Below are 26,515 nucleotides of genomic sequence, written 5' to 3' on the forward strand. Positions count from 1 at the left end.
CCAGAAGCAGTTTAACCACCATTTTATGACCTCTGGACTTCCATGGCACTGGCACCAGTGGCACTACAGGGGAATAAATTTGCAGCCATAATCTTAGTTAATCGGGGGTTTAATCACATATTTAATTGATGTTGTTGTTGCTGGCATGGCTAAGTATTTGTTAACAGCTTTATAGTTATTGGTTCTGGCTGTCATGTTGATTATATTGGTGTTTGTTTTGACCTGTGTGCCAATTTTCTTTAATTTTTGCAAAAGCTGACTTGTTTGTCATCTTTCCCTCCTTATTCTTGCTCCATGCACTTCCACCACTTCATGTACCTTCCATGAATAACAAGTTAAAATGTTAATGCTATGGAAATGAGCACATTAAAGCACAAAAGTTAATTGTGATTAATTGCCAGCACTAATAATAATATTTGGGAAAGGAAGGTTGGCTTGGCAAATGATTATTTTGGGAATAAAATATAGTTCTTTCCGAGGCAAACTGATTGAATTAATATATTGATGAAGATGTTAGCCAAGCTTTTATGCTAATGAGCATTAATCATTTCATTTTTAATAGGAAATATTCATAAGTACTGGGAGTCAACTGTGAATGACAGCTATCCAAAAACAGTTAGTCCAGGGCCAGAATTTTCGGCACGACGAGTGGGGGCAGCGCCTGCTCTCTGAGGCGTAAAATGACGCGGGTTGACGTTGGGCATGTGTCCCGACGTCACCACATGTAATTTAGATTTTCAGTTCGGTGGGTGCACAGCTGAGTCGGCTGCACGCCCACCGAACTGTCAAAGGCCTATTAAGGCCATTTAAAAACTAATTAAACCAATAAAGTGAGCTGCCTGTCCAACCTTAAGGTTGGTGGGCAGGTGAAGGGTCCAGGCGGCCTTCGCATTTTTCATGGATCCTTATCCATGGGCGGGATGACATTTCATGAAGTGTTTATAAATTGAATAAAAATTGTTATAAAAATTCATTGGAATGTCCCAGCTCATGTGATACTGTCACATGAGGGGACATGTCTTAAATTTTTTTCTTTTCTTTATTTAGCTTTTTAAAACTTTAACTAATCTCCCCGAGGCACCTCTGTGCTTCAAGGAGATTTCTGCGCTCTTTCAAGCACATGCATGCGAAAGAGCACAGGCCCTGACTCAGGGAATTCCCCCTGCCCGCCGGCACAGGGAGCGCTTAGCGCTTCCAGGCATGTGTCATACTGGGCGGGCCTTAACTGGCCCGCCCACATAAAATGGCGGTACAGACCCGATTGGGGGCGCCATCAGGTTCGCGCCCACCCCCGCCTGCCCCGCACAACCCCCCTGACGGGGGGAAAATTCTCCCCTGTGACTTTGGTGAGAAAAGGTGCAACAAATAAGTTCTGATTGTCAGAGGTTTATGTTACTCCCAATTCAGGAACTAATATCTAATTCTAACATTGTACAAAGGAAGTAGTGGACGATTTCCAATTACCTTGAAAGGGAATAACAGATGATAACCACAAATATGGAAAAATAAAAAGCACTGATGTCCCACCAGATCAGGAGTCTTGGAATTTCAAGCCTGGGAGACTGGATCCATGTCCTCCTCTGTATAAATACAGGGACAGGCAGAGCTTCTACTGCTTACAATGCCTTGCAGGCCCTTCTATGTGTCACAACAACTTATATTTATAGAGCGCCTTTGACATAATAAAACGTCCCAAGGCGCTTCACATAAACTACCAAGCCACATAAGGAGATATTAAGCTGGATGCCCAAAAGTTTAATCTGAAAGGTACGTTTTAAGGTGTGTCTTAAAAGAGGAAAGTGAGGTTGAGAAGCACAGTAGTTTAAGGAGGGAATTCCAGAGCCTAGGGCCTAGGCACTAGGCGCAGCCACCAATGGTGGAGTGATTAATATCAGGGATGTACAGGAAGCCAGAATTAGAGAAGCACAGATATCTCAGAGGGTGGTGGGGCTGCAAGAGATTACAGAGATTGGGAGGGGTGAGGCCATGGAGGGATTTAAAACAAGGATGGGAATTTTAAATCAGTGACCACAGGAGTGATAAGCAAAAGGGACTTGATGCGAGGTAAAACATGGGAAGCTGAGTTTTGAATGATCTCAAGTTCATGGAGGGGGCAATGTGGGAGACTAGCCTGGAGTGCATTGGAATAGTCAAGTCTAGACGTAACAAATGCATGAATGAGGGTTTCAATGGTAGGTGAGCTTAGATAGGCGTGAAGTTGGGTGATGTTATGGAGATGGAAATAGGCAGTCTTAACGATGGTACAGATATGTAGTTGGAAGATTGTGAACGGATTGGTTTAGTCTCAGACTGTTGTCAAGGAGAAAGATGGAGTCAGTTGCTAGGAAGTGGAGTTTGCAGCAGAGGACAAAAAACAATGGCTTCAGTCCTTCCAGCTCCACAAGACTTCTGTGGTCACTGTTGACTCACGATTGTCCTTCTGCCCTTCAAATTCTGTCGCCCCACCATCCCTTCCAGGACCTGCCTCAGAGTCTTGCCAGAAAGTCGAGTTAGTTAGTTTAGATCAGGCCACAGGTACAAGCTGCATTTGGAGACCCGACGGGTGCTGGCAGCTTGTTTCAATTGTTAAAATATAGACCTAATTTTGGACTAATCTTAAGTCTCCTGATTCATGCTGACCCTGGGAGAACACTAGCAATTATATGCCAGAAAATAGACCATAACAATTCTGAACCTGTGATTGATACAAAATAAATACTTAGCAACACTTACAGCTTCATGCCCAAGTACTATTAACTCACTCTACTCTTTGAATCTCCTGAGGATATATGACATATTAACATAGTCCTGCAACACAAGTAATCTTGTATCATCTTTTCTTTATTTCAAAGTATATTGAAATAATTTCATTGATTTTCCCCCTAATTTCCTGTCAGCATGTACGTAACTTTCTTTATAATATTGCAAAATTCATAGAAATCTATTTCTAAATTATATTCACTGACTAGATACACATAAAATCCCAGAGCTTGGAAGCAATCGCTTGCGTAAATTCAGGATGGATAGCTCCATTCTAAAATATTTTTGGTGACCTGGTGATCTTGGTCATCCTCCTTGCCCTTTTACAAATAGGTGTGGTGAGGGTGCAAGAGTCACATCAATTTCTGGTGTTTTATTCCAGCTCATTGAACCTTTTAGGCATTTTAGAATAACTGTTTGAGGCAAGAATGGTTTAAATATCATTGTTCCATGTCTGTAATGTAAATGCTCATCTTTAGAAGCTTCATCACCCTGTGTCATGAATTGAGGTCTCCCATTTAATGTACCTTGCAAGTTTCTTCTCTTTTTCTGAAACTGCTGCAGTTTGGCATTTAAGGTTGAGGTTTTCTGGAAATATGGTGGAATTGCTCTCAACTGACTGCTCATTAATAGTTCTGTAGGACTGAATCCATTTGTCAGTGATGTATCATGGTATTTTAAGACCAAAATTTGAATCTTCCGAATTGCTGAGCAGGCTATTTGTATTCTGCATTGCTCCCTCCACCTCCATAATACTTAACAACTATCTGCGATTAGCCATAATGTGAACAGATTCATATTACTTAGAAATGTGTCAGGGTTCAAAGATGAAAATTGTGATCCTTTATCTGTTCTCTGTTCTGATATTCCATAATGCATAAATATTGATTTCAGATGATCCATAATATCCTGTAACAGGGTGTGCATCAACCGTGCTATATCTCTGAAATGTGAGAAGTTGTTCACAACTAAAAGGTGTTTGACTTTTCAGTTAGATACATTCCAAATCAGATGTGCTGATGTGTCTGCCTGAATATCTAGGAATAGTAACTTTCTCTTGCATTGGTCAGGCAGGGAAAAGGAGCTTGACCCTTCCTGAGGACACATCATACAGTTCTGCCACACTTTTCCTGTTGTCTTGATGTTGTTGTGTAATGGTTAGGGACCGTTAACACTTAAAGAGAAATCCGAACACCTCATTTTTCCCAATCAAACTACGCTACAAGATTTCACTCTTTTTAAACAAAACACAAACTTTATTGTATATTGAACAAATTAAACAAAGCAAATATGATTAAGTTAACACTGTAGCTTATACCCACAAATACCAAGCTCTACAGTTTACTTCTTACTTCCCCCAAGAATTCTTTCATGTGTTACAATATTTTAAAGTTATTTACTTCCATAGGGAACAACCATAATTATGCCACAGTCCTCTAGCTGGAAACTATCTTTAATTCTCCTCAGTTCCAGCTACTCTCAGAGGTAACATTTTCATTTATCAGTTTTTGACTGTGGATGCGCCTGTTCTGGTTACTTTTCAAATTCTTCCAAGCTAATCTGCTGGTTGTTTTCTTTGCCACAAGACTTTGTGGGGACCAATGTAGATTCTTCCACTAGTTTTGAACTAGACAATCATCCAGCTTCTGTTACTTCACAAAATTGTGAGTGTGAACGACTGTGTGTGATAATGAGCGATTGTAGGAGTGAGTGTGAAAGTGTGCGAGTGAGAGGGGATGTGAAAGTGAAAGAGCAGGAGTGAAAATGAGTGTGAGAGTGAGTGAGAGTGAGGGAGGGAGTGAGTGAGAGAATGGATGTGAGAGTGTGAGAGCGGATGAATGATTGTGAGCGTGAGTATGTGTGAGAGAGTGAGTATTTGTGAGAGTGAGTGAGTCTGAGCGTGTGAGTGTGTGAGAGCGAGTGAATGTGAGAATGACTGAGTGAGTGTGAGGCTATGTGTGAGATTGAGTGTGTGTGAGAGTGAGTGTGAGTGTGACAACAGACAAGCAAGTGAGTGTCAGTGCATATGAGTGTGACTGCACAACAGCGAGCGAGTATGAGAGAATGAGAGCAAGCGATTGTGTGTGTGAGAGTCTGTGCAAGAGCGAGTGAGTGTGAGAACGAGCGAGTGAGTGTGAGAGCCTGTGTGAGAGTGAGAGCCTGTGTTTGAGAGAGAGAGAGTGAGTGTGTGAGAGAGAGTGATTGTGTTAGAGAGTGTTAGAGTGAATGAGTAAGTGTGAGAGTGAGGTGAGTGTTTAGAATGTGAGAGTAGATGAGTGAGTGTGAGAATGATTAATTGATTGAGTGACTGAGTGACTGAGTGAATTTGTGAATGAGTGTGAATGAGTGATTATGAGGGTGAGTGAGCGTTTAGAATGTGAGAGTGGGTAAGTAAGTGTAAGAGTGAGCAAGTGAGTGTGAGAACAAGCAAGTGAGTGTGAGCCTATGTGAGAGTGAGAGCCTATATGAGAGAGAGTGAGTGTGTGAGAGTGAATGAGTGAGTGTGAGAGTGATTGAGTGATTGATCGATTGAGTGACTGAATGATTGGGTGAATGTGTGAATATGGGTGAGTGTGAACGAGTGAGTGTGAGTGTTTAGAATGTGAGGGTGAGTGAATGAGGTGTGTGAGAGACAGAGAGAACTCTGAGACTGGGAGCGAGTCAGACATGCATGTACACGCACACACACACATACAAAGGCTGCTCGGTGGGGAGGCACACACCCTCCCCCTCTCCTCCTCCTCCCTCCTCAAAAATCTATTTACAGACTGGGCTGGGAGAGGAGAAAAACTCAGGTTGAAAGGCAACCTGCTTCTGACCCCCATTTTCATATGAATTCTGCCAAGGCCAGCTTGGAGTGTGCCCCACCAGAGGTGAATACAATGTCTGTGTTAGTTAAACCTCTTTATCTCAGCTCCAGTCCCCTCCCCTTCCCTGGTGCCTAGGACTTGGAGCTTGGTCTGTCTCCCTCTAGCCCTGCTTTCGAGGCAAAAAGGCAAAAGAGGTTTTATTAGTTAGCTCTGCTGCTTGGCACTTTTTAATGGTCATTTTATTAATTACTCATTTTTAAATGATCAATTTATTGCTTTGACATTGATTTTTTTTTTGCTCAGCATGTCATTTATGTTCTTTTCATACCTTAACTTTTTTTTAAAATTCGTGTTTAACATTGGCCCAAACCAGCTCTCAGGCAGCCGCTGCTGGGTTTCTTGCTGGAGAGGAATGAGAGGCTCACAAGAGTCCGATTGTTTCTTGGAGGGCTAGGAGGGGGGTTATTTTTGCTTCAATAGAAACGGGAAGTGTTGGAAATGCTCAGCACGTCTGGCTACAGAGGGAAACAGAGGTCAGTGACCCTTTGTCAGAATTAGTGCAGGTCATGGATCTGAAGCATTAACTCTGTTTCTCGCTCCACAGATGCTGCCTGGCCAAGATGAGGAAATTTTTTTTTTACTCTGAAGGTTGTGAATCTTTGGAATTCTGTACCCCAGAGGGCTATGGAAGCTCAGTTACTGAGTATGCTTAAAGTAGAAATTTACAGATTTTTAAATGCCAATGACACAAAGGTATATGAGGATTGTGTGGGAAAAAAGGCATTGAAATGATGATCAGCCATGATCATATTGAATGGCGGAGCAGGCTCGATGGGCTGAATGGCCTACTCCTGCTCCTATGTTCCAATGTTGCCTTGTTCCTATGGCTTGATGAGTATTTCCAACATTTTCTGTTTATATTTCAGATTTCCAGCATCTGCAATAATTTGTTCTTCTGTTGTATGCTCACTGCCTGACATTTGTAAATGAGTTGCAATTTAAAATAAGAAAATATTTTTCACTCAATGCAAAGTGTATGTTTTCTGTTAACAAAGCCCACTTCTCTCGATAGAATGGTTAGTTAGTTGATTGGTGCTAATTTACTGCAAGGTTTTGCCATCTTTAAACTTGGAAGTGAAACCAGGAGTCATGCTCCAATAGAACTGTTAGTTCAAGATATTCTCATTGATACAAAGGATTGTTGTTTGCAGCACTTCTGAGAATCAAGTTGTTTGGGTATTGCGGTCCGGATATTGCGCAGGGCCAGGTTCAAGTAAGTGGAGCTGATTGCAAAATATGAATGAGCAAGTTGTGTGTAATTGTCTGACAAAGTTGTGATCATAAAATATCATACTGAAATCTGAGCTATCAATGGATTTTTTAAATAGAGGCATAGAATACAAAAGCCAAGAAGTTTTGCCAAATCTATATAAAACAGTTCAATCCCAATGTGAATATGGTTCCCAATCCTGGGCACCCGAAGGGGAGGATTAAGTGGGGGAGGTAATAAGGGGTCCAGAAACAGGAGAAGTACCAGGGTCCATGGTTTCCCTCCCTGGCCCTGTGTCTAACACAGGCAGAAAGCCATTGTCATACTTAAGAGTCTCCAGACCAAACAATTGAGGAATCCACACAGACAGAATTTATATTAATCCAACTCTGTATAATGTTAAGTTTCTGGAGACTCCAGGAAAAGGCTGGAGAGTTGGCAACCATGCGCCAGTATGAAATACATACTGTATCTCTACCTTCATTGGAATACATCCCACTTGCATAAATCCAACAAGCTTAGGCACATCTGAGCAACAACCAAGGCTTTAGGACCCCCAGGTTTGTGCATGGGTGCATCTAGAATTTAACCAGGTAAAACTCATGCAACTTCCTAACAGACTGGTAAACTCCCCAGTGACCGTGCAGTTAGGGGCACCTTGCTCACATTACACATTGGTTTGTAAGGCTACCAGTGTGATGACAATGGATCATAGTCCCAAATTACTTGTCGACATATTAAACTTTTAAGTAAGACATTTGTTTTTTAAAAAAAGACATAGAAGCAAAAGCTCACATGCTAGAAAATTCCTATGTGGATTACACTTGACCAACTAGGCCAGAGAACAGAATATTGCACCTAAAAAGGGCAAGGCCTACTTCAGACACTTCAAAGGAAAAGGTGCAAAGCAAAAACTGAATGATAATCTCCTGTGTTTGCAGAGATAATGAATGCTGATTACTATCTCACCAGAAACCATTGCCTGTGAGTTTGATCCCAGAATGTGGACATGATGTAAGTTGAAAGAAAGCAGTTTCTGGGCAAAGACATGTTTGTTTTTACCCCTTCAGAAAGACACAAGAAAAGGGGTTAAAAGACAATCACAACCCTGGGCCCTGTGTGCTAATTTTGGTGTTCCAGGTCTGGTGTGCAAGAGTGTGCTGTGAAGGTCACAACTGAAGAACATCAACTAGATATCCCTGAACTTGCAGGTAAAAAAGTCTCCCTCTCTGATTGCTGGAAGCAAGTCACAAGTTAGCAAGGCCACAGTTGAAAAGGAAACAGGACAACTCCTTTCAGCTAACCTGCAGAACCAAGAATCTCCAAACCAACTGCCAAAAGCATCTCTACCTGAATCATCCAACTTAATGGCTGCAACGTTTCATCATCTACACCTCACAGACCAGCCAAAGACTGATTTGTATATCTTTCTAACTTTTATTTCTGGACTCACTTCTTATTTCTAATCTGTGTGTATGTGTGTTGTGTCTTTATTATTCTTTTCTCATGTTTCAACAACTAACACACTCACTCTTTCTTTGAATCAAGAAACTCTGGTTAAACTGGCTCCTTTTAAAACATAAATACATTTGGACTGGCAAAAGGTATCCATGAGTGAAGGGATCCTTTTTAAATTAACCTTGTTGCGACCAACCAAGGAGGTTGAATAAAGAATGGGAGCTAGTTCATCCTCCCTCACCTGGGAGCATAATAATTTGGGGTATGGGGCAATAACAAATTGGGGGCACCTCGCCCGGGGACTGGCCATGACACCTGGAGCTGTATGGGAAGATATATATTGAGAATTTAGGCATACGTTCAATTTTCATGATTTTCTATCTGAATTACCGATAGGCTGTACTCGAATGCATACTCTAAATCTTACCTAGTTATTCTGAAAGAGGTGATCCTAGCAGCTCATCACTAACATCCTTATACTGAACTCATGCACACATACCATCCAATCATGCCACATACACAAAAACACACACACGCACACACACCTCCTCATATATCTGTAAACCTTCAATTAACTATGGATGGCACATCACACAACCACATTCATTCCCCAGTGCCCTGGAGAAGATCATTTATAGGATTATGGACAACAATGCCACAGAGCCAGTGGTATCTGGTGCTTCCAAGACCATCCAGGATTATGTTAAGTTGCTGCATTACGCACCGCTCTATTCACACCTCACCCTTATGCTGAAGCATGACATGCAATGGCACTGTTGCATTCTTCTATTTCTCGCAAACATACCAATCATATGACAAAGGTTGGTGAAACAATAATGTGAATTCTTTATCTGAAGATAAGGTTATATATTTAGATAATGCTATCTGGGAGGCTATGTAGACATGCTGACCTGTAGCACTGCTGTTGATTTTTGTCACCAGGGTCATGGGACTATACATTGTATCCTGCCTCATCGTGGGAAGTGACGGACAGCAGTTTAAGATATGCATCCTTAAAGGTGCATGCACATCACATCACAACAGTAACTGCAGATGGAGTGCCAATGAATCAGCTGCTTTCCTCTCCATCAGATTTTCCATGGCCCCTGAACTCCCTTACGCTTTTGTATTATCAGTCAGGAATTGTAACCTGCTCAGCCACCACAGCCTCAGGTGGAAATGCAAGGGAAAGAACAAGCTTCTGTGGAAAAAGCACCATCACTCAACCTTAAACTCACAGTTACCAGCTCAGATACTGACACTTCAGAGGCTAGTATAGAGTTGGGATTTGCAGGTGGTGATTAATCGGGCATCAGGACTGGGGCACAGGTCAATTTGTGTAGGAACACTCCAAAGGACAAGGTCACACATCAGTTCTGCTGAAGGGGACTCAGCTGAGGACCTTGTGATGAGGACACACATTGAGATGCTAGATCCATTTGCAGGCCTGCCAGATGGCCCACTATCACTGATTAGATAATGGAGGAGCTTGGTACCAATATGACTCAGGGCATCATGCAGAGCTTGGAGCCCATACTTTCCACCTTGGAAATGATGGGCACCTCCATGGCAGCACTGCCATGATGGAGTGTATACTAGCTGCGGTCTGAGCTACCACTGCAGCACTGGCAGAGGCCTCCCCAGCTGCTGGCTTGCAAGCTCAGGTTACTGTCATCCAGTCTCAGACTGCTGCCATTCAGGTACAAACAACTGACATTGTGGATGTGGATCTCAGTGTTCAGTGGGATATGCAAGCTCTTAGAGCAGCCCAGCAATCTGTGCTCCAACAAATTGTGATGTTTGCTCTATGGGAGTCACAGTAGCTCCATGGAGCATGAACTCGCTGACCTCTCTCAGGATGGCAACATTTGTGCTCCCACCACTGCCCCTGCTGTTAACCTTCAGCCAGCCAGCCCAGACTACTGACACCCATATCCAGTTGGTGCATTCCAAAGCCAGGTCGTCAAGGCCCAGAGCTGCTCAAGTGCATCCTGCAAGGCCATGTACAATGTCTCCCACTGAACATCAGCAGCTTTTCAGCAACTATGCTGCAGACACTGGGATCACACTGCAGAGGAACACGAGACCAGAAAAAGGCAGCTGCAAGGCAGGTAGTAAAGGGATGCACAAGGGTGATTATTTCTGGAGTTTTTTTGTGTCCTTGATCAAGTGCTGGATAAAATTGTTGAGCAAAGGTTTTTGCTGTTGACCTTTATTGAATGACATGGGCCAAGGGTGATGGGAAATTTGAAAGGGCTGTCCTGTTCAGAAATGGTGGGCCTATGTTGGATATGGACAAGGGCATCTCAACTGAAGCAAAGCTTCACAATGTGATCCCTCCTATTCCATTCAGTGACATGTGCTGGATGAGGTCTCCTTTCTGCATCATCCTCCGCCTCCTAAGATGGCCTCTGGATCCCAGTAGGTAATAGCTAAGTCCTCATAATTTCAAGGACACAAAACATTAAAAACGTGGACACCCTCTTGGGCATGTACTACAGAAATCCCCCTGAGTGACCGAAGCAATGAAATCTTCGTTTTAACAGACTGATGGTTTATTCCAGTGTTGTGGGTGGAACTATGGCTTTCATTGAAAGCCCTCTAACCTCATATCATGAAACGCAGGAAAGGGATCATGAGTCATGTGCCCTTGTTAACAAACAGTTATCCTGTGGTGTGTCTTGGAGGTCCGAAAATGGCCGGTGTTGCTGAAAGAGCCATGGACTCTGTCAGCGCCGAGATGAACTTATTGGTGTGGTTGCACATCGATTTCACATTGAGAGAGTGGTAGCCCTTATGGGTTGCTGTATCCCTTCCCATTGATATAGGAGCATGCAGAACCATGGGCATGCAGTTAATGGCACCTTGCACCATCAGGAAGCAGCTATCCTTGGGATCCATTCATTCTGATCTTCTCTCCTCATGGAGAAGAGGATGTAGTCCTCTCTCCTTCTGTTCAGTGCCTCTGTCAACTTCCTGAAGCCTCTCTGCCCAGCGAATTGCTAATGTCACATGCACCTGCCTAGAAGGATCACGTGATGTTGAATGGCAACATTGATCTTACAGCACTGGAAGGGTCATTCCTGTCCAGCTCTGACTTCCCAGGAAGTTGTGAAAGTGAGAGAGAACTAAACTATATAACCACCACTTTTGTGAAGATTATTCCCCGAAAGCACTGATCCTGGCTCATTGCAATGTGACAGTGGTGCTCCCAGAAGACTCCCTGTGTGGGTAGCATCATCTATGCAGAGCCCCTCTTCTCCTCTCTCCTTGGAGAGGTTCCTCTTTGCCTCCTCCTCTGTCTGTCCCTCTCATGTTACAGAGCAAGTGGCATTGCAAGTACTTCCCCTATACTTTTGGAAGGCAATGTAATATTCTGCTTTCCTGTGTTCACCAAACTCCTACAGCAACTCACCATGGTGCTTAAGCAAATTTTGCCTGAGTACAAGTAAGTCAAAAGCACCTCAGCAGCAACTTGTTGAATGGCCCTTTATGTAGCCCCAGAACAGGAACCATCTCACTTCACAACACTTGTTTCCAGAGTGAATAAGGAAGATGTTGTCACAGATGTATTGACCAATTTTGGTGTCCTGCCATTGAATCAGATTGTTTATGTGAATCATGCCAGGGTCACTCACTTTCAACATCACTGGGCACAAACAGGGGCACACCTACAAGTGCCAACTGCACAGACCATATGGGAAATGGTCAGTTATTCTGCACAGACCATATGGGAAATGGTCAGTGGCACTTTGTGTGCAAGAAAATAGCAGGTGGACCTTCATAGCACCACAGCAAGTGGGGCTACACTAATGAATTTTGTGCCCATAATATTTGATCATTACTCAGGCAGGTGTTAGTGCAAAGGAACCTAAAGAAGGGGGAGAATATTGAATTGAATGCTTATTGGTGGTATAAGAAGAGCAAATATTAATTCCACACACCAAAATACAGAGGCCTAAAGGTCAAACCTAATTTGTCCTTGGCCCTCACCATCATAATTTAGTGGAGTGTGGGCACCAATCAATCATCCTGATACAGTTCACCTCTTGAGGCTAGCAAAGCTTGGCTGGCATCGAGGCCACAGGTACATATGGGGTAGCAGAGGGGTGGGTTGATGGAAGGAGTAATCAATCGTGATGAGGCCAGATCAGGCTGGTAACAGCCAACAGTTGTTTTGTGGAGCTAGGAGGCTCCTTCTGACTCCACAATAAATTAAGTTTTGTGAAGTTTTGGGGCCTTTACTTGAGCAACTCAAGACTTGGAAAAATGAAGTAGAAGTCAGGTATTTTCCAGTGAGGTAACCAAGGCTAACGAGGAAGCAAGGGGCAAAAATGTTCTCAAAATTTCCCCTGACCAGAAGATCTTCTGTTCAATGAAGTCCCTTAGAGATTGATTATCTTTCTCTCTTTTGTCCTTGGGACATTTCCTAGAATCATTAGAGGAGCAACACCTGCAACCTGCAGTTATTAAGGTTGAGCTGGGCCAGATTATGGACATAGCTTTTGAGTGCTCCCTCCTATGCTCCTAAAGCTTGTTTCTTATATCACAGGAGCAACTCTACTAAGTACCAGTGTTCCCAGTTTGGATCATCATGTAAGCCTCAAATGCAGGAATGTAAGACTCTGCTCAAATTTGCGGAGAGCCTGTATCATTTATCATTCCACTGTCCAGCTAATGTTCAGTGTGCTATTATTGCGGCATAGTTTTGACTCAATCATGGAGTTGGGATGACTTAGTTATGGGGGCGGGTGCCCTAAAATGGAAGAAGTTTAAAACTGGTGCCCCCCAGCTTTCCTGCTGGAAGCTCAGAGCAGCATCCTGTCGTCCAGTAGGCCAAAGAAATAAATGTTAAAAGAAAAGTTCACTTTGCAAAGCACGATTGCCAATGTGCTTTTTAGTGACCACGCAACTTTTTTGTCCAGAGCCCACACACGATCCTACAGGATTCTGCAGATCTCCTCACTAGCTATGGTTTCCTCTGGCCAGATTCAAAACAAACATCAGAGCCACCCCTGCCCAGAGCGCATGGTGGCCCCTGCATTTTATACTCTCTCACCGCCAAATCTGCTGATAAAATGAACAGTTTCTGGGGTACAGGAAATTGTTGGTATTGTTGCCACCACAAATAGGTTAGATTGACCAACTGAGCCAATCTACAAGTGAAGTGGCACCACAAAAAGAAGGCAGCGGATCTCCCTACTGCCACCTGTCTCAGATTTCTGCCCAACAATCTTATGTCCCTCAGACTTCTACCACTCCTGTCCCTGCAGATATATGTAGGTTGACTGACTTTTGTCTCCTCAATACTGATAGAGTTTGCCTTTACAATATAGATAAATGTGGCAACCTATTTTGGCATAACCAGGTCCCACAAACAGCAATGACATAAATGACCAGACAATCTGCTTTAATGGTGTTGCTTGAAGGTAAATATTGGCAAGAGCACCAGAATTTCCAAAGAGAACAGACCATACCTGCTCAGCTCTGGTATGTATACATACAGCTTACTGTGCTTTACTGATTAAGAATTACTTTCTAAGTATAGAATAAAATGAAAATAAATTATAACTTGTAACTTCTTGCATATAAAAGTTCCTGACTGAATTATTTTTGGCTACAAATGTTGAATCACAATATACTTCAAACGCTGGAAAATGCACCAAAGATCTTTCAAATCTGAATATTTCCTCAGCCAAAAATCCAGATTTCCTGGGGCAAGAGCCCCCAGTCCTTCTAACTAATCAATTTCACACTATCAGCACTCTCACTCCCCTTCAAAAATGTTTAAATCTGCTACGTACTGGACAACGTGTCCTTTTGTGTACCCTTTCCCCCTGAAAATATGACAATTGTAATATCAAGCAGGGCTGCAGTTTAAGTCACAGGGCGGAATCATCCTAAATTTGCACTAAGTGGGGTAGCAGGCGGGAAAGAAGGACATTTTACCCACCGGTCGCAATGCTGGCTTTTCACACAGTATCGTTCCATTCCTGGCGCTTCCTGCCTAACTAATAATGCAATTCCGGGAAACACGCCGGTTCACTGGCGGGGCGGTCTCTGATTTGCCAGCCCTGCTGTCACCTCAGGCCTTCAGTAATCCGGGCAACATGTTTAAAGAATGCTCCTGCACAAAGCCAGCACTCTCCAAGTGATATGAAGCTACTAGGAACTGATGGCTGCCAAAGCTAGGAAACATGCTGCCCCAAAATTTAGGAATGCTGCCCTCGGGTGCTTACTAGAAACAATGGAGGCCCACTGCACTGTCCTCTACCCCTGCTCTGGGCAAAGACCAGCAAACAAGTTGACAAATCCAACATTGGAGGTGATGGCAGTGGTGGGCAGTGCCAATGCCCTGCATAAGAGGACAACCACCCAGTGTCAAAAGAGGCTGAATGATCTCCTCCATTCCGCCAGGGTAAGTCACTCTTCTCATCACTCTCAACTCACAAACTCACAAGCCTATAAAACATCCACAGGGATCTCACTCACTGCCAGTTCAAGGGACATCACCGTTCACTCTCTCACACACACCTTCATCTGCTCTGCAGATCGTGACCTTATGCCATTCATGGTGCCACTCGCCACTCGCACATGCCAGACATCCTTATCATCTGGTCTGGCAGGCATTCTGCCTCTTTCCATCTGTATTGATGCATGACAAGCTGGCACACAACAAAAGGGAGCATTAACAGGCTGGTGGAGGAATGTCTGACATCAAGGTCCTAACATACTTTGAAAATGGAGTCACCCAGCTGGCTGTTGATGATCTGGACCATTTCTGTGCTGACGGAGAGGTCGGCGGTGCTCAGCCAAGTGAGGATCCAGCAGTGCAACATCCACCAGACAACAATGCCGTGAGTGAGTTTCCCTGTTCTGTAGTCCCCTGCTATGTATTAATTATTTCACCTTGCTTTCATTGGCACATCTGGGAATAAGCTGAGGGGGCCCATCTCAGTGGCACCCAGTTCTGGAGTAGCCCCGGGGTCACAATCTGATGAGCACATCACATTGTCTGATCCACAGCAGGCAACGGCAGCAGCTTTCCAGGTTTCCAGCACTCAGAGGACTGCTGGAGGCCAGAAATCTGCTGAGTCGAAGTCAGTTGAGGAGTCTGATTAGTTGCTGGAGCCACAAAGGCAATCTCAGGAACAACAGGTAGGGTTTCCGCTGTGCTCCTCAGATTGCAAGGCATGATGGAGGATTCCATCCATCCATATCATTCAGGCTGAGTGATAGTGCTGGCATGCCAACACACCGAGGTCAGCACTAGTAGGATGGCAGCTGCTTTGCAGGCCTTGGTCCAGGACATTGGTCCTGCACTGCTGCGGGTGGTGAACTCTATCACTGATGCCATAGTTGGCCTCCAACACTGTCAACACGAGAGGGGAGCGGGACAGCTTGATCTCACCCCAGCTTCCTGTTCTCCCCAAGGAGTCAGCTAGGAGACCATGGGCACCCAAAGGAGGAGGATCAGTATCACCCCATCCACCCAGATGGGGAGTGCCTTGCCCAACTGAACCCCCTCTTCCTGTGATCCTAGCAGCTCCAGCTCCACAAGTTGAGGAGGGTGCCACTTGGCAGAGCCCTGAAAGCAGGCTGGCGCCCTCCAGGGCTTGCCCCTCCTGTGGGGCCAAGGTCATCACAGACAGAGCATAGCAGTCAGCAGGCTGCCTCCACCTCAGCTGAGGATGTTGAGAGAGCACCAAGATGTAGCGGAAGGATTAGGAAGGTAAGGAAGATGTAGTTGCACAGCCGGGGCATAGATGTTAATCACTTGTACAAATTGTTCATGATTGTAAATAAACTCCCAAGAATGTCTCCTTGCCTATGGTTCCTTGATCTGATGAGCAGTGTTCGTGTCACTCAGGTGTGAAACCTTGGTTTTTGCACAAATAAAGGCAGGTGTCTCAGTCCAGGGTCTCTTCTCTGTACTTTGTGCAACCTTCCCAGCACACTGATGGTTTGCCCTCACTGTCTCTGGTCACATCAGCCATGCCTGCATCTCGATGGGGCTTATCATTTCTGCCAGAATGCCCTGGGCTGGCAGCACAGAGTTCCATCATTCTCTCTGTGTGCACCCAGCACCTTTGAGGTGCAGCTGGCCCCCCCTCTCATCAGCATCTGTGTCCGGTGACAGTGTGGTCCTGAAGGGTTCAGCTCACGAGGGATGCCATAGGATCAGGGGAAGTTAAAGTTTCTCCACTGCATTTCCATGATTCTGTTCACAGAGCACAAGGAATCAGCCTTCAGCCAGACAGAAGGCAGACATTCACATAAATTGTGTGAGGATCTATGGAGTGTCCCCACTGCATGTTGTCATCATCCTCCTGGAATGTAGGAAGAAGGGGCATCCGCTGCATCTTCATGACAGGAGCCTTATCACAGTGGGTATATGCGCTGCCATCAGCCAGACAGGAGTCAAACATTCAGAGAATGTGAGGATCTATGGTGTCTCCTCACTTCCTGTCAGCATCATCCTTCACAAATCTAGTGGCTATGAAGGCCTCCAAGCGCGCCTGCCTCGTCTGCACAATGTCATCATCATTGCCTTCGAAGACCTCATCACCCTCAATCCAGTTGAAGTCCTCCTCATTGGAGAAGACCAGCAGCTCCTCCATCTCCTCCTCAGCCAGCTCCTCTCCCCGTTGCAACGCCAGGTTGTAAAGGGTGCAGCAGGCGATGACGATGCGTGACACCCTCTGTGGACTGTATTACAGGGCTCCACCAGACTAGTCCAGGCATCAGCACTGCATTTTCAGCATCCTGATAGTTTGTTCCACCAAATTGCGAGTTACAGCAAGAGCCTCATTATACCTTTGCTCTGCTGCAGTCTGAGGCTGCTGCATGGGTGTCATCAGTCACGTCCTCTGTGGGTAGCCCTTGTCCCCGAGGAGCCATCACTTCAGCTTCTGTGGACCCTGGAAGACATCAGGGATCTGAGGCCTTCTGAGAATGTAGGAGTTATGGAGACTCCTTGGGAATTGTGCACAGACCTGCAGACTGCATTTGTGGTTGTCACACACCAGCTGAACATTCAGTGAGTGGAAGCCCTTGCAGTTGATGTAGTTGGCTGCTTGTCGCCATGGAGATCTAAGTGCTAGGGGAGTGCAGTTGATAGCACCCTGTACCTGTGGGAAACCTGAGAGCTGGACAAATCCCAACACTCTTGCTTCCTGGCTTCCCTGATCCTGGGCGAAATGCACAAAGTTGTATGCCTTCGCGAATATGGTGCCCGCATCCTCCTGGATGCACTTGTGTTGGTGTCTTGCGAAATCCCTCACAGATCACCTGTCGAGTCCTGGAATGAGCCACTGGCGTAAAAACTGAGTGCCGCGGTCACTTTCATGGCCGCTGGCTGTGGATGCCCTCCAAGTCCCAGTAGCACCAAATCCTGCAACAGGGGGCATATGTGACCAACCAGTGCCCTAGTCTTCAGCAACACTGGTTCTCTGTCATCTACAGGAATGACAAGTGCCTTCTTTAGATCCTGGGTCTAGCTAGGCACCGACTCTCGATGGCTTGCTGTAGCTTTTCAGTGGTATGCACGGGAGCCCCAGCCACCCCAGCCGCCCCTTCTTCTTGAGATTGCTGCTCCTCCCTCTGCCCAGCCAGGCACCTCTGTTGCCCCCTTCTCCTTCACCTCTGCACCCTGTGAGCCATGAGGCATACAGCTAGATGACCAGGCTCCATGCCCCTGATGTACTCCTCCTGCAGGATGAAAGAGAGAGATGTGTGGGTTAGCATTGGTCTCCTAGGGACCTCTCATGGTTACATGTGCAGCTCCAGCTCCATCTCTAGGCCACTTAATGCACGACGGAGAGTGTTGGTCACCACTCGGATGGCCAGAATTTAGTGCGCTGCATGGCTGTCCAAAACCGCACCCTCCTTTGTCCCACTCCACCTATCGATTGGCGGCAGCTCTGCCCACAGGACTGCATGGCAGCTCAGACACAGGCATTCTCCTAACCCGCACTGCAAGGCTGCACTGTTAGCTTGAACCATGGAGGAGACTGGTCCAAAACTTAATGAAGATGCTGCAATGGGCTGTGAGCCCCTCCTCCAGTGACTGCTTCATGGCCAACTTTCACAAGAAGTTTGTACAACTTGCCCAGTCATCTAAGTGTTCTGCAGCCCCCTAAAATGCTCATTAATTTACAGTCTCTGCCTGAGGGATGCAAAGTTCAGGAGCATTTGGTTGCACTCTCATATATCTGCGTTGCTTGAATGGGCAGATAAGTTAGAGGCACAACTCCAAGCACCTGAACTATCTCAGCTACAAAAGAATGCTCACCTTATACAAGTTTTCCCTAATGCATGGCCGCTTCCCCCCCGCCTCTGCATGTGCTTGTGCACTAACATCAGTTTGTGCTGCCTTGCACCCCCGCCCCCCCCCCCCCGCAAACTGTGGTGCAACTCTTGCCCTGGCACTACAATGTCAGCCAGCCTGGAAAATGTGACTTGCTTGTGCCCTGGCCTGAATGCACATTGCCTTTTCCTTAAAGTCAAACAGGCAACTCTCATGTGCACTGCACAACTTAAATGTGCACTCACCTCCGGGTCCCCCTCAAAGTTCAGCTCGCCAGGTGCACACCTTTTAAATGCTGTTGTGAAACACATCAGCGTGCAATCACGCCAATGTGCCTGGATGATTCAGTTGGGGGCATGATTCTGGCAAGTATGGCTTATAATTAGATGCAAATCTATTAAATTGAAGTTCCCGATGTCCAGCACCAGAAACACGGCCCACAATTAACCAGTGTAGCGGATGATCGCAAACTGGTTTCACGATGTCGTGAAACTGATTTTTTGCCCTTCTTGCCATTTTCTCCGCTCATGCCTGCCATGACACCCAATGCCAACGAGGACAAAAAATTCTGGCCATAATAAGTTTGTGAACATTGCAATCGCATTAAACTTAATTCTTTTTTTCACAAAAAGAAACAACCTGAATCATGGAATATGATTCCAACCATTAACAAACTTCTTGAAATGCAAATTAACAGAAAATAATTTAACTCCTTTGGGCACCTTGACACAGCAGTTTTGGTCATCAGGTTTTAATCAGGGCTGTTTTTTCAGTTACTACACTTTTTTTTGTGATGTCATTTTTTTGTCGAAGCTTCAATGTGCTGATGCAGTTTTTTGGCAGCTTTTCCATGTTTTTCAGGTTGGCATTTATGCCATAGGGAACAGTAGGTCAGAAGCAGAAGGTAATCAGTCCCTCTGGGATTGATTACCTTTGTTGCTTTACATTTTTGGGGTCTTTCAGAATTCCACAATGAAAGCTATATCTGTCTAGAGCAAGCATGAGAACTTTTGGGCCTAGAAGGAGTAAGCTGTGTGGAACTCTCTAGGAGGCTTGCAAATGCCCCCAGATATGTCCCAAATATTTGGTAGGGGATGGGGAGGATGGAAAGAGAAAGCTGGGTGAATATTTATTTTATATGAGATGGAAAACCAGAGGATTCTGTTTCCACTCCAAATTGCAAATCCCGCCTTTCCCTTGCAACAATAAAAGAGTCCCAATCCCATGGTGGCTGGAATTTCTGGACACTTACCTCATCGGTCACCAGGCGATCCAAAACCTTTCTATTACCTGTAAAATGATATCAGGTAAGAGTCATAGCGCTGGATTTAGTGCCGGTAGTGTAGGTCCCATGCCAGGCCAGAAAGCTGGCCTAGCCAGAGGTCCCTATTAAGAATGGCCACCTGCCCCCTAAGAGCTGCCAACAAATCTGGGGCCGGCAGCTCAGCAGCACAACTGGGAATGGGGGCCACTGCTGGGACTGCACCTGGAGGAAGAGCACACATCAATAGACATGTACCTTCACAAACAGGTAAGTGGGGTCTGGGGGCAACTGGGCCAAGCAGTCAGATCCTCTCTGAGGAGCAGGGGCATGGGTGAGGGCAGGTGACGTCATTGTCATGGGTGGGGCACCATTGCCACAAGGGGACCCCTTCATGGGCCTAAGTGTGTCTGAATACATGGGGCCATGAGAGCAGGATTATTGCTTTGCTTCCCACAAGGAAAGTTTAAAGGCCGGATTTTCACGGAGTTGGGAAAACCAATTTTTGCCGGTAGCAGAAAGGGGATAGTGTGTGAATCACATAGGGGGGAAACCTGAACTCAACAGGTCATTTGAACTTACTGATGAGATCTAACAGACCCTATTTTTGTCATTCCAAGGGCCTAAACCTGCAGTGCAGGGGTCAGAGATTGTGTGAGGGTGGGGTGTTGGGGGGTCAGGGAGGGGAGTCTTAGGGACAGGAGTTGATAGTTGGAAGGTTGAGCGTAGTTAGAGGGTTAGTGGAAGTCAGAGGGCCGGGAGGGGCTGGGGGGTAGTCATGGGATGGAGTGTTCGTGGGGGGGACTCAGTTGTATGGTTACCCAGGAGTTAGACCTGTTTTTTTTCTGTCTTACATTTCCTTGGTATCTATCCAAGTAAGTGAATTGGAACCCATGTTTCTGACTATAACTCAGCGTTAAAAACTTTTTGGGGGGTCTGGGGAATTTCCCATCAGAAGTTGAAACTTTCTGGGCAATTACCTTGGAGTCATTCCATCGGAATATTCAAGGGGTCCCCTAGAGTATCTTCCGGGATACATCTGGTCTCTGACTGTCCAGAGACCAGAAAATTTGCATTATTTATTAAAGGATTAGTTGTCTTTGATGTGAGGCCTGAATAAAAACTTGATCGCGTGTATAAGAGATGCACCCACATGAGAGATTTAGAAGCTTTGAATGCATTTCATTATGGGAGTTTTTTACATTATCATGTATGAGTGAGAGCTGTGTTAGATTATTAATTTTTTTCATCTCCACATGGCTCCTGAGGTCTGCTCAGAGTGAACACTTGGTGATTGGCTATGGAGGGACATAAGGGGGTGAGGGGTGTTTGAGGTGCATGAGTTGGCATGGAGATGGCATGAAGGTATGAGGGGGCACGATGGACGGGAGTCATGTTGGCATGAAGGGGCCATGAAGACGGGTGGGAATGTGGTGAGAGCATGTAAGAGATGAAGGCTCGAGTGTCTAACAGGTTCTCAAACTGGGACTTAGTCCTAGAGAACCAAGGAGGGTCTTCTGACCAGACCACCTACAATCTGCTTCTAGGATCTCCAGGCCCGACTCTATCCTGCCACTGCCTCTCCAGAGTGAAAATTGGGTCTAACAGGACCCTTAAACCCAAGGCGAGTCCGTCGAGTTGTTGGGCCCCTGGCATCAGCCTCCTACTGCCCGACATTAAGCTCTTGCCTACTGGCTGTGTGCAATTTCCCAGCAGTTTCAGGCAGGAAACTGACTAGCAGCAGCAGGTTAATGAGGTCTGGAAATTAAAACCACCTGGGCCTCACCACCAAGGTCAGAATGTTTTGCCACCTGCCTCGACCCTGGTGTTAAACTTGACTTTGGTGTTAAAATTGGGACTTATTTTTTTGGACAATATTGGTGATGGAACCAAAGTGTTAATCACCTCCAATGCAAATAAAACGTACAGCTTCTTTAACATAAACTCATGTTGTACCACGTGTTTGAACAGAAATTGATATTTTGCTCGATTAGCCCACTGTATGTTATAAAATGACATGCTGTAATGGGTTTAAACTTGAAATCCTGAGTTTGAATAATTCACTGTGGACTTGGAGCAGCAGGCTGTAATTTTGCACCTTAGTGTACTTTGCGTTTGCTTCCTGAAGCGAAGTGCACTTTAAATTTTTTTTTCCGGCACTTTGTCAAATTACTAAAATACTGTGATTTATGAGCATTTCTAAAGATGGCATTTACGATATACAGTACATACGGACTGGTAGATTGAAACCGATTTTTAATTTATTAACCCAACAGATTATGATCGATCTTCTTCCCATTTGTTTTCTATTTATAATTTTCACTTGAAAACGCCACAATCTTTTCTTCTTAATTTTCAGTGTCTTTGACACAGTTCTGATAATTTTTTTTCTGCAGTTAAGATTTTGTTGTGTTACAAATATTTTAAAAATATAGCTCACCTTGGAAATAACATCCAGAATGCAGTTAAATGTGTAACTATTCTCAACAGCAAAATAATCCACTGCTGTAATTTTATCTATTTTAAAACTGGTTGATAATTTATCTAATATGCGACATTGGCTGCAAAGTGTGCCATTTTTTCCCAGCACTTCTAAGATTACATGATTATAAAATGAAATGAATATTTAGTAAATTCTTGCAGCTCTAGAAATGAAAATTCAGTAAAAATGACTGTTCCCAAGAATTTATCATAATTCTTTGTCTATTCAATCTTAAACCTTTCATATACAAGAGTTAAGGCAGGATCTTCACACAGACTTTAAGACCCTGACATTGGGGCCAAATGGAAGTCCCGAGTCAGCTTACCGGAAGCTTGATTGGGGAATTACTTATCTGGAGGTGGCTTCCTCATTTGCCAAGCCCGTGCTCGCAGTCCAATTAAGGATGCTGCCGGCCCAATCAGAGAACCAGCAGCTCTGAAGCCCTGGCAACACCATTGAGAGAGATGGGTGCTGCTGCGCCAGGTCAAAGAATGATGAGGGCACCTCAAATTGAAGGTACCCCCTGAACCATCAAAATAAATCATATTGAAGAGAGGGAAGGTGGTAGGACCCTCCGATGGAGGCAAAACCCCTCTGCTTGGATTGATATGGCCATGTGGATAACATTTAATGCTTGTGCCTCTGCTTTTGGGTATGGAACCTCATGCTCCCCTAGCTCCCCAGCCAGCTGCAGAAAGGCCACCTCAATTAAGCTGGCAGCTTCCCCACAAGGCCAGGAGCTACTCTGCCACTGACAAAATGCAGGCAGGCCATATCATTTGCCCCTAATTGGGGTTTTAATTATTTAATTTGGCAGCACGCCACCTTGGAGCAGGCAGTTGATCCACATTCATGCTTGTCCCAGGAAACTTCCTCAGTGGTGGGAGTACATCAGGGAGCTCTCTCAATGTTGCTGCCAGCTATTTCCCCGCCCCACCCTCCCTTGATGCCACCCTGAGGCCAGGAAAATTTTGCCCTTAGTCTGCCAGTTATTTGTAGCACTTGTTATTGCACGTTGTTATTTTGCAAGAAGTCCAAGAACATCTATTACATAGTAAGTATAGACATTACAGAGATTGTTAAGATTTTAGCCACACTCATTTTCTTCTATTATGTGGACTATTTTTTTTAAAGAGCTTAAGCATGTTGGTTCTTTAGTAAAAATGTAAAGATCCCTTATTAAGAGTTCAAAAGTTTTCTCCAACCTTGTCACATCTGCTACAGTGTAGAAAGGTTATAGTTTTCACAAGTGCAGTATTTTTTTTTTACTTCATACAAATGTCATAACGCCATTGTAGCTGTAGAGATTGCTATCAAATTGGAAGACTGCAGCAGAAAAGTCTGAGTAATATTTAATGAGCAGAATCTTAGCGATAAAATCATTATTCTGAAAGGTAGGCTCTTAAACATCCCCTATAATGAAACACACATTGCAATGTATCATGAAATGCACACATTATAGACTGAAAATGTATGTACTTTGAAATACATACACAATAGAATATTTCACTCATCTGGATATAATAATGATGATAGTGAGACTATTTGTATTTGAAAGGACTTTACTATTTAATTGAATCATTTCTGGAATTTTTATTTTAGAAAATAAGTAATTTTTTGGCTCAAACTGAACCCACAACCCTACACATAATAAGTTCACAAAGCCAGCCTGCCAAGTTCATTGACATATCCTGCCATCTGCAACATGGGTCTTAACCATATCTTGGGCTAATATACGCAGTAATCCCCAGTTACAGAAAAACCATTAACTTATACTTAGATCAGGGAGGGATGCTGTGGTTAATAGGATGTAAAGGTGTATTATTTGAAATTTCAGTGACCCACCTAGAACTGTGATTGGCCTCCCTTTAATATTTCAATGTCCCTATTATTGCAATTTTAAAATCATAAATCTCACTTCAGTATATGGTGTATCATTGTCTTTTCTGCATAATAAATGCATTTATTAGGTATTTTGGGGTGTTATATGTGGATTTTGTGATATAGAACACAAACGGTTTCACAATATGATGTAAATACCCAGAGGCTTTCAATTAAATAACTCTCCAATCACCTAAGTATTCTCTCAGTATCTACCCTACTTCTCACCCTTGCAGATGCTTTTAAATAAGTTAAAGTGATTATTAGGCTTTTTTTGCATCCCTGTGACTTACAGGAGGTAAAATTCAAAATAAACGGCATATGGAAAAGGGTATGTGGTTGTTTTACATCTGAACACCATCAGATCTGCAACAAAACGGTTAGGCTTCCAACTCCTCACCTCTCCATGTCTTGAAAATCTCTGTGACTCTCCAACTGATAAGCAAAGCCACATTCTCAACATAGGGGTCACTCAGGACAAATCACAAACACCTTTGCAGAAGCCAAAACAGTTTTGAAAATCTGCCTCTGGCTGGGCTGGAAAGGATTAATTCTTTTTCACATTTGTTTTTTTATTACTCTACTCATCTGCTGGTGCTCCTCCATTTCCTCCAATCAGGATTAAGTCAGTTATGACAGACTCACATCTGGAATTCATGAGATTCTGTCACCGACATCCGGATGTGCAACAAACACATTGTGAAGTTACGTGACACTCTATGGCAGCCAAATACTGCAGGAGAACTAGGGAGACATGCTTGGGAAAGAACAATCTTCTTCTGAGTCCAGTAGTCACAATGAACTGCTTACAAAACAGCCAAAGGAACATTGTCCCTAGGCCTGTGACTATCTTTGACTTGACAACAATGTGTACAAGAGCAAACTGCACACCAGATGAAAAAGCTGGAACTGAAGCAACCCAAGCATAAAATAACCTCAATCTAGCCTTCTCTCTGTGGATATAAAAAGCCAAATAGCAATAACACTGTGTTGTGATACTTTGGGGGACTGTCTGTTTTCTTCGGTGCCACAGCATACCTAATCAGTAGTTCAGGTCATGAATAAAATGTAAGTAGAAAAAATTGTATTTTCAAGTGAAGCTGAAAAGAAGGTTCCTGCACTAAAAGGTCTGATGCCAAATCTTATCAAACCAACAATTTATTCCAACAAAAGTAAGAAATTTATCTTCTTCTTCTCCAGTGCACAATCAATTAATTAAGGCATATCTAACACTTACATAAGTACTAGTTTTGAGCAATTTATGGACTATGATTTGGAACAAATGGTTCCAGCACACACAACCAATCAAGTGTGCAGCAGGCTACCATAGAAGTGGCAACAATACAGCAACAAGTTTTGTTCATATAAGAATTAAGAATTAATGACCTAGGCTCCAGTGTGATTCAATGTGATGGTTACAGATGAAATCAGAAATTCTGAAGTGGCGACATACTGCATATTATAATATCCCATTCTTGCTACAAATTTGAGTACTCACAAACTAGGACTAGTCTTTAAAGTAAAAAGGTTATAATTTGACATTAAATATTATAATAAAATAGCCCTTTGCTGAAATGTGACAAGATTAGTTTGAAAAATATTGACAGCACACATACCAATACACAAACACACACACACACACACACACACATATATATATAAAACAGGGGATATAGTTGTGCATTTATAAAAAGATCATGAATTATTAATCTACATATATCCATGTTAACTGTGAAACGCAAAGATAATTTCTCACGTGCAAACAGCTGTCCAAAGGAAGCACACAAACCATTTTCTATAAGATGGAAAGATGCAATAAAACCTACACAATCAATTTTAAAATGCTTTATGACAAAATACAAAAATCAAAACCTTCCTTATAACCCACACTTTAATGCCTGTGAATTATGATGGTCTTTCACCTGACTGAAAGAATGCTGTACTATTACTAGATTTTCTGTTTATTCTGTGGGTTTGCTTTTGAACCTGCATAAACTTGGGATATGCCAGTACTCTGTACCACTAAGCGATAATTAACCACAGTTAACATTTTTTATTTTCACTGCAGTTAATTATCACTTTCCTGAACTGTGGAATTATCACTAACACCCAGAGAATAAAACAATATTTGTTTCTACCAAATTATTCTGTGAATATATACTGTACAGTTATGTATTGTGCTCCAAAAAATAGTTTTAAAAAATCACAAAGAATAATAATGTCTAAAATACAATAATTACAATTCTTATGTTTTGTATATATGCTATCTAAACTTCAATAGGAA

The sequence above is a fragment of the Carcharodon carcharias genome, chromosome 4 (genome assembly GCF_017639515.1).
Source record: "Carcharodon carcharias isolate sCarCar2 chromosome 4, sCarCar2.pri, whole genome shotgun sequence".
Classification (NCBI taxonomy): domain Eukaryota; kingdom Metazoa; phylum Chordata; class Chondrichthyes; order Lamniformes; family Lamnidae; genus Carcharodon; species Carcharodon carcharias.